Source organism: Coffea eugenioides, chromosome 8 (genome assembly GCF_003713205.1).
Source record: "Coffea eugenioides isolate CCC68of chromosome 8, Ceug_1.0, whole genome shotgun sequence".
Taxonomy (NCBI): domain Eukaryota; kingdom Viridiplantae; phylum Streptophyta; class Magnoliopsida; order Gentianales; family Rubiaceae; genus Coffea; species Coffea eugenioides.
Window position 1 is genome coordinate 32,158,736 of NC_040042.1, and position 12,268 is coordinate 32,171,003.

Sequence of the window (12,268 nt, forward strand, 5' to 3'; positions counted from 1 at the left end):
CCTGCAAGGTGCTAAAAATTGTGAAATAGTTTCTTGATCAAAGTTGAGGGCTGTGCCTATGCCCTACATTTTCTACTCCATCTTTGCCCTTTTTCTTACGCTGATTATTGAACGGCGCGTAACGTAACAAAATTGAATGCATGAATTTTTTTTCCAATGTTTTCTTGTTCTGGAAAGGGATAGGGTCAATAGAAAGCCAAAAGCAGTTTAGAGTATGTTTAAAGAAAAATATTGGCCAAATGAGCACAACTTAATCTATCTAATCAAATCAAATTTGAAATTTGCAGCGAGTTAAGCCACCACCTCCGGGCTTGAGCTTACTTGAGCTTGAGTTTAATTGATTAAAATTACGTTATAAAGAAAAGGGAGATTTAAATTTTAAACACCTTCGTGCCTGGGTTTAATTGGGTCTGGATTTAACTGATTAAGAGCGCGTTGAGAGAAAAAGAGAGATTTAAATTCAAAATTTTTAAATATCATATCTCACCTTTAATCAACAGACTAAGGCCTCCTTGGCATTTACATCCAAATGTGTTTGCTAAATTCTGAAATTAAAGCGATTAGTAGTAAGGGCTTAAAACTGTAGTTTTCATTTTCAACAAAATATATCAGATAAACATTGCCACTGTCGAACAAAGGAATTAAAACTCGGGCACTGCAACATGACAGCAGAACACTTTTTCCATTGCTATAATTTCACGTTGTATACGGTTATTAACTGTCACAAGAATATATTACACAATGACCAATGGCTTGCCAGCTTTAGGAAAGTTGTTGTATTTATCTTATCGTTATCAAAATAAATATACTTAATTTTCCTAAAGTATATTTCATTATCTTCAGCTTCACTCTACTCGTAATCCAAATTCGCACTAGTTTTTAGTGCTGTTCTTTGTTTGGATTGGCCTATTTTTCAAAAATAAAATTTCAAATATAATGCTACAGTAATACATAAAAAAAATATCTCACAAAATATTTCATCCATATAATATATCAATTATTTCAAAAAATATTTATAGTAAAAATTTTTCATATATACTATTACAATAAAATATATCAAAAACACCCCAAAATACCTTTTTATGAACTAACATAATAGCTTATACACATCAATATTGTAGCATTGGGAATTACCATAAATTTGATTGATGGCTACATATAGTGATGGTTATGTTCATAGTTTCGTTTGTGGTGAAGAGAGAGTAGGGGATAATTAGCATAATTAGCTACTCTAGAGTCTACATGGCAAGAGTGCGGAGTATTAAAACTTGGACAGTAAATTAGAGTTTGTCTAATAAGTGTCTTCGCAATAGTTAGTAATCAATTGCAGAGTGCGAGTTTTTAAAGAAAACTAAAGCTAAATTTGAAAATTACTTAACTAAAGTTGGGATACACACACACAATGTGTGTGGATTTAAATAGTGATTTCTTTTTATAAAAAAAAAGTATTTTTAGTAGGGGAAGAGTGGAATTTAAGAAGTGGGGAGGGAGAAAAAATTTAAAATAGTGATTGTGTGTCTCTAAATTGCAATTTTGTGCGCTCTTGCTGATATTAAAAGTAAACAAAATTTACTGAATTTTAGTTTAAAATTAAAGAAAAAACTATTGCTTTCTATTGGCCTTAAGGAGTCAAAATTACTTGGCAAATTGCAAGAGATGGATTGAAAAATTTTAATTGCATGTGAATTTCAATTTCTTCGGAACGGTAAAAGGCATCGGCAAACTTGAGTTCAATTCCAACATATTCACAACAGCTAGAAACGGATACAGTTCAGATGCAATGAACGATAAAATTGGATAAAATTAACTACATATCAAAGTCGATGGAAATTTACTTTGATGAGAATGCAGACGAAACCATGGTTCGCCATGGCGGGTCGCGGTTTTAATTCTTTCACATCCGTCATGATATATCGGTTGAATATTGGATGATATGCACATTATAACACATAATTTTTTTTAAAATTTTGAAAAAATTACTAAAATTAGAAAATATCAAAAAAGTTATAATTTGAAAAAATATCCGAATTGATTCGGATATATTGGCCGATACCATGTATCACGGATTTGAATAAGTCAATATCAACCGACACAGAACGAGTCACTGTGAATATGATAATATCCGAAATTTGGGGATCGGTATTTCATTCCGGCGACGACTCGGCGATATTGCTAACCATGGAGAAACCAAAGATGAACAGGAGACTAAAATTGAAACTAAACTGAAAGATCCTCTCAGTGCTGACAATTTTCTTCTAGCGATCTTTTCTTGAATTTTACCTGAAATGATAGACTAATCAGACGATCGTTGATGTTTGTTTGACTTGGGACCTCAAGGATTTAAAATTGCTGTGCAAGAGAACGATAAGGACGATATATAACATCCACATGGCAAAAAATGATTGCTTGATTGGACTTGAATTTCAGTTTCTTCAGAATGGTCAAAGGAAATGCTGAACTCGATATCTATTTCAGTTTGCACAACAAAGAGAAATGGGTACAATTCCGTTGCAGTGATTGCTAACACTGGAATAAAAGTAAGGCCAGACATTAAGCTGGATGGGGATTTACCAGTAATGAATTTTCTGAAGAAATTGAAGATGATCTAAACACTGAAACCGAGGCTCAAATGAAGAATCAAATCACTGCTGAAAGTTTCTTTAAAGTGGTGTCTGTTGGCTGCATAGTTTGGTATTCTGTCTTTATAATTATAACTCAAGATGCATCTGGCTGGACTGATAACTGATTCATTGATAATAGGTCTTTTCTCCTGATGTTGGGGCCACTACCTGACAACTTCTCTTTCAACATAAAAGCCAAATTGGTTATGAAGAACTGAAGTAATCTTGACAGATCCAGGTCTACCATTTTCCAGCAAAGATGTGAATTTATGTGTCGCTATACACTCATCAGAAAAATCCATATGAAACTCCTCCTCTTGGACAAATAGTATGAATGCTCTTTCCTGGAGCAGGCTCCTCTCCATTAATTACCCCCTCTCCAATTTCCCTCAATACTTCTTTGGATCAAAGGCACAGGTACCAGGTATCATTCAATGGCTGAGATTAATTTTTTAAAACTATATTTACTTAACCATGATAGAAGATAAAGTTTGACGTCATTAAATAATTACAATCTACTAACTGAAACTTACTATCTTATCTACTCGAAATCCCACATTCATTAGTCGTTACTACATCATCGACCGATATATATTGCCTAAAATTTGGATCACTAGCCCATTTAATAAGGGATGAGTTATTTCGTATTTGTGTTTTATAAAATTTAGATTTCTCTGATTTCTTTCTTTTAACTCCAAACAAATATAGAAAGGAAAAGAAACTAAGGCTGATAAATTAATATAGCCAAATTTACAATCTTTTTCTTTTTGGAAATATGCAATTTTGATGAAAAGTAAAAGAAATTGTGTCACAGTTAATTTATTTTTAAAATAGAATGATAAACTTGCAATCCAATTTTGACCATATTTTGTTACAGTAATAAAGAATGGTTTTTTTTTTTTAACTGTCAACTTATTAAAGTTAAGTATAGATGTTGTAATTAGTCAATCTTTTACAATTGCAAAAGTTTTTTCACTAATCAATTGTACTACTATAGTTCACACCAAATTTCCTTGATATGAAAAATGTGCTATCCAAAAGTCACCGTTATTAACTAATATAATTCATAAAATAGCCCACATTAATTATAAATACACGAAAAAATAGTGTAAATGAATACAAATTTATAAAAATAAATCTTATATGTACTGATAGTATATATATTTTCACTATTGGATATATGACATATATGCAAAAGTTGGATTTCAAATTTAAATTTTACATAATTATCACATATCCAAAACCAACAACATATACAAAATTAATCCAATTTATAAATTGTACATTTTTTGTTGATGAACTCATTTTTTGAAAACTTGTTGAATATAACCATTATTAGTTCAAATGGTGATAGAGAAAATTAGACAAAAGGAAATTTGCTTTTACTCCATCTACTAGATAAATACTTTTTTATGAGATGTATAATTTTGAAGTCCATTTACTTAGTATATCAGAAAATATTTGTATGGGTGGTACTTTAATTAATTTAGCCTAAAGAATGTAAGACATTTTTTTTTGGCAAAGAAATAAAACGGAAAGAATAAATGAGGTTTGAATAAAATAATGGGATAAAAACAAATAAACCCTCTGTGGTATACCTAATACACAGAAAAATCCCATGTGGTTTCAAAACATATAAAACGACACTTTATGTTTTGAACTAAATTGTAAACTAACAGAATTCGTTAAACTTAACGAAAATGATGGTCTCGGTCGTTAAACTTACCGGATTCCGTTAAATTTACTGTTAAATTTACCGGATTCTGTTAAGTTTAACGAATTTTGTTAGTTTACAATTTAGTTTAAAATATGAGATGTCGTTTTGTATGTTTTGAAACCACGGGAGACTTTTCTATGTATTAGGCATACCATATGGTGCTTTTTTGTTTTTAACCCTAAAATAATTCAACAAATTAGGAAAAGATAATGTTGATTAGTTCTCTGCCCTGATCCAATCTAAGAAAGATTCGTCAAATTTAGCATAACACATCTTAGAGTCGGAACAGAAGTTTGTGGGGTTCACTTAACCAAGGTTCACTACTTTTGGAACTTAGATATCCGTGGCGCTTCCCTAAAACGAGATGAACTTTTGTTTCCAATGACAGAGTGACTGCTGAAATTACTTCACTTCATTAGTACAACTAACAAAATTATCATCTCTGCCACTTTAGGTTGACAATAAGCCTCACACAGGTGGATGGTCGTCTTCTGGAGTTCGAGGCGGTTCGGGTTTCCAACCAGGTTTTTCATCCCAATAGATGTCGTAGTATATATGGCCTGGAGAGTGATCTTCGACACAACACCATCTACCAATGTATGCCTTCATACGCTTCCTGAACTTTTCTTCCCTGAGCTTGTCAGTGAAACCAATGAAGGCATCTTCCATGGATGAAAATTGAAGGACTTTGACATCTTTGAATAGTGAGAATACAGTCCAGTACGTTTCTTGAGAGCTATTTTTTGGAAATTTGAGGACTCCAGTTTGATTTATTGTAGCATATGATGAAACTTGACAACTTGTGATCCCTCGTGACAGAGATCTACATTAAGCCATGAATCTTTCACCTTCCGGGGCATGGATGGATTGTCAAGAATAGAATACTCTTTAATCCTTATCGATGGTCCGAATTCGTCCTCTGGTAATCCTCTAACCATCACATCGACCTGAAATACAGAATCTAGAGGACAGACAAAAGGTTGTCTCATAATACTACCTACCATGTCTCCAGGACGATGTAACCAAATAGAATCCATCCTGCACCATATACGAGGCATTACCAATGTACGATTAAGCAATGCAGCAATAGCAAATGCAGTTCTAATTTGTTTTATTTGGTAATTAACAAGGGCAAAGTGTGATTCAATGTTATGCTCTCCATCTAGGAGCAAATTCTTCGGTATTGAAGGTTTAAATGTCAAGAAGCCTTCAGGGACGTCATAGTAACTTGGTGGATCATATAAAAGTTTTGCTTCTCGAAACCTATGATACTTTCCCTCGGTACCACAAGATTGGTGAGTTGTATGCGCAGCATATGGCTCGAGTCCAAGATGTTGATACATGTTTTGGACAAAAAATGTATGCCCAGTACAAAAAATACTTGATGGGAGACAACCCAACTTGAGCTCTCCATCATAAGCATAAATGACTTTACTATCTTGATCAACAAATGGTCCTAATTGTCGGCGGATAATGTCATTGAAAACAACTTGGTCCCATATATTTTGATCCGCTAGAATCAGCTCTTTCCATTCTTTTGCCAATTTTTTTGAGGAATTTGATGGCCTCCAATGAAATAAACCTATATTGTAGTGAACGTGAATTTGCTCACAGAATTCCAAACTGTCATCCACGACTGTTGGTATAAGTTGATCAGTGGATGTCAGGATGTCTGCATCAGGAAAACGTGCTAGATATGGTAGGGGATTCTTCAACCAAACCGTATCTGAATCACATAATAACAGCTCAAAACCAAAACGGAGGAAAGCATCTATCAAAATAGCTTTCTCCCTTTGCATCTTCTGAAAGTCTGGTGAGCCCCAGCCAACATCTATTGTGCTCATTTGTCTACCCATATAAAAAACTGGTACTCCATTCCAATAAAGAGCCTCCAGCAGTTTTGTGTCCATGGCACCAACAAGAAGGTTGTCAATGCCCAATTCTGTCAAGTGCTTTACCCAATTTAGGACGAAATCCATGAAAGCGTAGTTAGCATAAGTAACTATTATGATGTTATCCTTCACTCTTTGCTGCACCAATTTCTTGCTCAGTTTGAAAGCCTTAAGAGGTGGCATCTTGGAACCAGCAGGAGGGACCTCCCAAATATGTTTGGCTAATTTGTTCTGTAGCCTGGAAATGGGAGCTAGTGAAGAATTTCCAGTATTAGTTGTATGAGAGGAATTGGATGCCATGATTTTGGCTGGAGTACTTGGCAAGAGGGAAAAAGAGGAGGAAGAGGATCTATATACATCAGAGAAAATGAAGAAACAATACAAGGCTGCTCCCATGAGCACAATTGCATAGATCGGCCAGAAAGTTGGCTTACAATTTTCCATATCTTTGAATAGATTTCTAAGCAAACCCAAAAGGGAATTTGAGCTTCATTGAATGGCAATCGAAATATCCATTTAAGCAAACATCTAGTTATATAGAAAGTTACCAAGAAAAAAGTGTAAAATCATTCAAAACATCTCTCACATTATGACAAATGAATTTTTGCGTCCTTCACTTTTAAAATAGTAACTTTATGTTCCTTACAAAATAAAGTCGGTAAAATTTGATTCAAATGTAAGTTTTTGACCACTTTTTAAGCTAAATGTATTACGTGACTCACATATGGTCTTTTTTTTAAAGGCAAAATGGTTAGATCCCATTTGGAATAAAACAAATGATTTGATCCATATTTATTTTTATCCCTAAAAGGGTAACTATATTCATTTTTTTACTAAAAAAGTTGGATCTGACCTAATTCATATTATTTTTATTACTAAAAAAGTGAGATTTGACTTTTTTTTTTTAAATAAAGAATGTTGCATATCAGTCATGGGGTGATTTCAAACGAAAAAAATAGTTGAAAACTTAAATAGGGACTAAAGTTTGTTAACTTGAATTTTTAAGAGACGTAAAGTTAACATTTTAAAAATTAAGGATGCAAATATTTATTTAGTGAAATGTAAGAGATGTTTGAACAATTTTTCAAAAAAAAAACAACAAGTACATTTGAAAGAGTCATAAGTTATATGAGATTTTTCTTTTCTAGATTGTGCTATTTAGTATTGCATTTAACTCTTCATGAGGCTTGGGCTCAGGTCTAAGGGCCTTAGATTGACACAACACAGTTGACATAGATTTGCAAAGAAATTGACTTGCAACTTGCTGCATATTTCAATTGGCTATTCCAAGCCATCTCCAAATTTTGATACATCCCCGAGAAAACCCATAAAGAATTTGAATTTATTTGAATGAAACTCAAATTTATAGATTGAGGGAACAGTCACCTTTGGAAAATGTAAGCGTACACTTAAAAGATTCATCATGGCTATTGTTTTCGTTCTATATATAGATTGTGCTATGCTACAATTCTAAAATTTTACTGCGCCTCGTGCTGAAGTAGTTTCAGGGCCACAACATAAGCTTTGCCATGCTCTACATTTTCTCACAAGTTGGGGCTGGACCAATTATTCGTGTAATGAATTAATTGAGTTTGTTATTTATTTGTGCTTGATAGAAACTTACATGGATCCAGCCAGAAAAATAAAATGTGTAAATTTTGTCTAACCATGTGAGAAGGTCATTCAATGGAATAAATTAGACGATGCTATTTTTTTTTTATTTTCGTATGATAAGACATAATTAGAGCTTTGCATAAGAAAATTTGAACTAAGATTATGGATCTAACCCCATGGATTACGAACCAATAGTACGATACAGCATAATATCAAGGTTTTGACTTTTATGCTTACTGAAGAAATATTACATATATTCATCTTGCCATGAAAGATTTGCACTTTAGCATATCAGCAATCAAATCTTAAAGCAATGAGTTAATTTGATGATATTATGTTTTGTTTGATATATTTTTGTCATTAGTGCAGATTTATTGAATAAAATAATCTTTTCTTCAAAAAAAAAAAGGGCTGGTTGTTTGATGACAATATATGAGAAGCTAATGAATCTCAGGTTTGATAAGAAATTATATCAATTGGTCTATGGCAATGGATATCCAATTTGTCGCAAATGATAACAATTGGCATTAGAACATTCCCTTAATTTACACTGTAGATGTAGATTTGGGATTCTAAGTTTGAACTGGGACTTTATTAGAAAAAGTTTACTTCAATTGTTTCACCTCATACTTTTCCTAGACAGAAAAACAGAAAAATCTTTTTGATTAGATGGAACCCCCTCAAATTGGTTTTACCATTTACATTGCAGATTACTTTTAAATCACTGGTTTTTCTAGCTAAACAAACTTTCTCTTGTATTAATTAAACACTTCTATCCACTGCTAAGTTTATTACCATTTTTATTTCTTTTTGGGGAATGAAACATCAATTTACATGTGATCAAGATCTCTGTTGATATATAGCCTTCTATTCTAAGCATATCCTTTGTTTTATAGAAGAATGACCACTAAAACACATTCAAAGTGTATATAAGTTAATACATGTTTAGCAGGAGGAAAAAAGAAAATGAAAGAAATAAAAAAAAAATTAACAAAGTTCAAGTTAAACACGAAAAGCAAACCAATGTACCATTGGTTTGGTGTATAGAGGCTCGAGAGAGGAGACTCGTTTATTACTATGAAGTCAAGAAAAGAACCCAAAGGGAAAAATATTTGGTTAAGATATGTTACAATTCAAGTTAAACACGTTATTTTCGCCAAAACAGCAGGTAGACACACAACAAGAAACAGCAGAGGAAGGCGTCCCCTGTCTAATGAATTTACTGATGAAAACAGAGATAAACAGGAATAGGATTTCAAAAAAAAAAACCTGAACACAAATTTACAACTAATGAAGTTACTGATGAAAACAGAGATAAACAGGAAACTGAAATTGAAAGATCATGTAATTGCTGATTTTTTTTGGCTGCATGTCTTTTGGTCTTTTATTCTCACACTTAGGACAAGTTCTTCATTCATCACTCCTTCAGCACGCACCAAAGAATACAAAAAATCGCAATGCACCGACTATTTTTTTGTTTTTTTGGTATCAAGTCCGTTAATTGCCACTGTTTTCTTAGAACTGAAAACATGTGGCATGCACAGTCTATCATCTTAGGGCATTTTCATTCCGTTATAGATTGAATGATGAAAATAGTACACTTTGAGGTGTTCAATGGGCAAATTGACTCAGAAAAAGTTGAATAGGTAACATTGAAAACTTTTCTACCATTGTTTATGTTTATGTGTGATTGGTGCTTCTCTCGCATAGTTATTTATTTTCATTGTTCTTATTAAATATTGAACAAATTTGTGGAGCTAAATTATGTGTTACAAGGTTAGAGGTGTGAAAATTAATTTTAATCCATGAAAATAGTGCCAGGTATATGAGTTAGTTTACGTTTCCCATATAAAGTAAAAGTCAATTTTTTACATAATTTTGATTTATGAATTATCAATTGAATATATTACTTGCCAATGAATAAATAAAGGTTCCTCCAGAGTACCGATAACCTCATGATTCATTTAATTAGATATAACTTAAACATAAAGAATTTTATAATTAATTTATTTGGATTTACTCTTGTTTTGTTAAGAATATTGAAAGACAAATTGTTGTTAAATTTTGTCCAAATTTTGAAGTCCTCAATCCATACAAATCCAAGTTTATCTATGCTAATCTATGCGACATTGACCAATGAAAATTCTATCCAACAACCAAAAATTATAATTATAATGATAATGATGATGATAATAATAATACTATTATTTTTTAACAATCTATCGCTCCCTGTACTCTTCCCACTCTCAACTGTTGGGTCTAAAATTTGAATTTTGAACCTGCTAACAGAAAGAACTCTAAGAATTCACCATTGGGTCAACCCCTTGGTTTATTAAAAATAATAACAATACTAGATTGTTGCAAGTAAAATTTTATTTTGCCCACTGAAGTTTTTTATTGTGTCAACTCATTCATTAAACTTGTAAAAGTGAACCATACTACTTTGGACGAAAACGCTCCTGATGACTGAGATGTGCATGTCACGTGCTTCTAATTCGGTCTAAGATAACCGTGGGTACCAACAGGGTGGCCAATAAATTGCACTTGGGCAAATTGACACAAATAGAAGTCCAGTGGATGAACTGAAATTTTTCAATAGTTTAGTGACCTAATGCACTTGCACTTTCTTTAAATACTTGTTCTGATAATAGTATCTATTTCCTTGAATTTTGGTTCCACGCCCCTAACATTTCTTTCAGCAGAGATGCAAAGTTGGTTAACTAGTTATGTATGCATGTATGTATGTACGTATATATGTATGTATGTATACATGTATGTATATACACGCACTGTGGTTCACCAATGAGGTACTTCAATTATACTTTTTGACTGCTTTTGCACCAAACTTAGGAAATTTATTGTGTGCCATACGCTTATTAGCAGAATCCATGAGAAATTTATTGTGTGCCATACGCTTATTAGCAGAATCCATGAGAAATGCTCTGCCTTGGACAAATAATTTGATGAGTGCTTTCTCATTTCTTCTTATACATTTTCCTTATAATCTTGCCCCCGCAATTAGTTCATCCAACTACAAATTGAATTAAGATTTTAATCTAGCATAAGCATGATATAGCATCCTAAGCTAAAACTCTGCCAAGAAATCCTCAACCTAAATTTTAGCAGCAGTTTTTGATTTCCTGTTAGATTCTAGCTACTTGCTATAATTGCAATATTGTAGAGTTATAAATGTCAATCAAATATTTTCAAAAACTGCCTATTCAATCAACCACATAATTCATGACATGAGAAACATTTTTATTGTTCAGTCAACCTGATAATGTATTTCTTTTATCAAATGGCATCTACTTTGCAGTCCCTTCAGGATTTGTGGGATGTGGAGTACATAGAAAATTAACTAGCTAACTTCTTCCTTTTCGTTAATAATCCCAAATATAAGTTTCTATTTTCAAGTTCACATGCTAAAGTCCTTTGATAAGACACTAAATCTTTTGATGCGAGGCGCTGACTTCCAAAAATTATCAAAATTTTAGGTTTTACAACTTTAGAAAACCAATCCTGATTTTATTGGTTAGATAATTATAGCATCTTTGTGAAGTAGAGATTTCTGCATAACATGTGTGAACGGTATTATTGTTCTATACTTCATTTTCTTTCGCTTATTTAGTTCTCATTTCATCTAAGTGTCCTCTTGTGACAGGGATCAAATTCCTTTATCTGAAGAAGAAATGATGAAGATAGAAATTTTCTAGCATGTGGTACAATAAAAAAGTTCACGAATATATGCCAGAAAAGCGAATTTGGTTGCTTATAAATGTTACCTAATTGAACATGTGCAAATTATTAAGTAATCCTAGAAAATTCTAGTCATGTATAGAACAAGCCTTGTATTCTCTATTGTTGTCTAGATCCCATGGCTATCTTTCAAGATATTGATCCAAGTTGCAAGAGCTTGCATATTGTGATTTCATCTAAAAAATGGATAAGAAACACTAGAAATGCATGTGATGAAATTATAATATTTACTTTATCCTTTATCCTTTTATTGTCTTGCATATATCTGTATAACTCTTCCATAGTTTTATGCAAACTAATTCGCGCCTATTTTAGTACTTAAGAAGTAACACTAGCCTTTGCAATAACAATGTCACGAATGCCACTTTCTATTAAATTTTTACTTTATATAGAATCATATGGGCATTATTTAGATGTTTAAAATGTTATATGGATCACATGGTAATGGGTGTAATTGACCAAAATTTTTTTTTTGGTCTGTGGAGCTTAACCATGCCAGGTGCTGGCCTAGACAATATGAATATCTGTTACCAATTATGGAAAGAATGCTAAAAGTACTTAATCCAAGGGCAAAATTAACAAGTAACAACATTATTTGACTTTAGGTATTAAGACATCTCTAGCATTATACACATTGAGCAACATCATCACAGACAAGAGTAAGAGCC

General features: G+C 32.5%; 1 pseudogene; it reads right to left on the reverse strand.

Moving 5' to 3' along the window:
• Positions 1 to 4,806: 4,806 nt before the first annotated feature.
• On the reverse strand, positions 4,807 to 6,674 carry LOC113780552 (annotated as a pseudogene).
• Between the last annotated feature and the right edge of the window lie 5,594 nt (positions 6,675 to 12,268).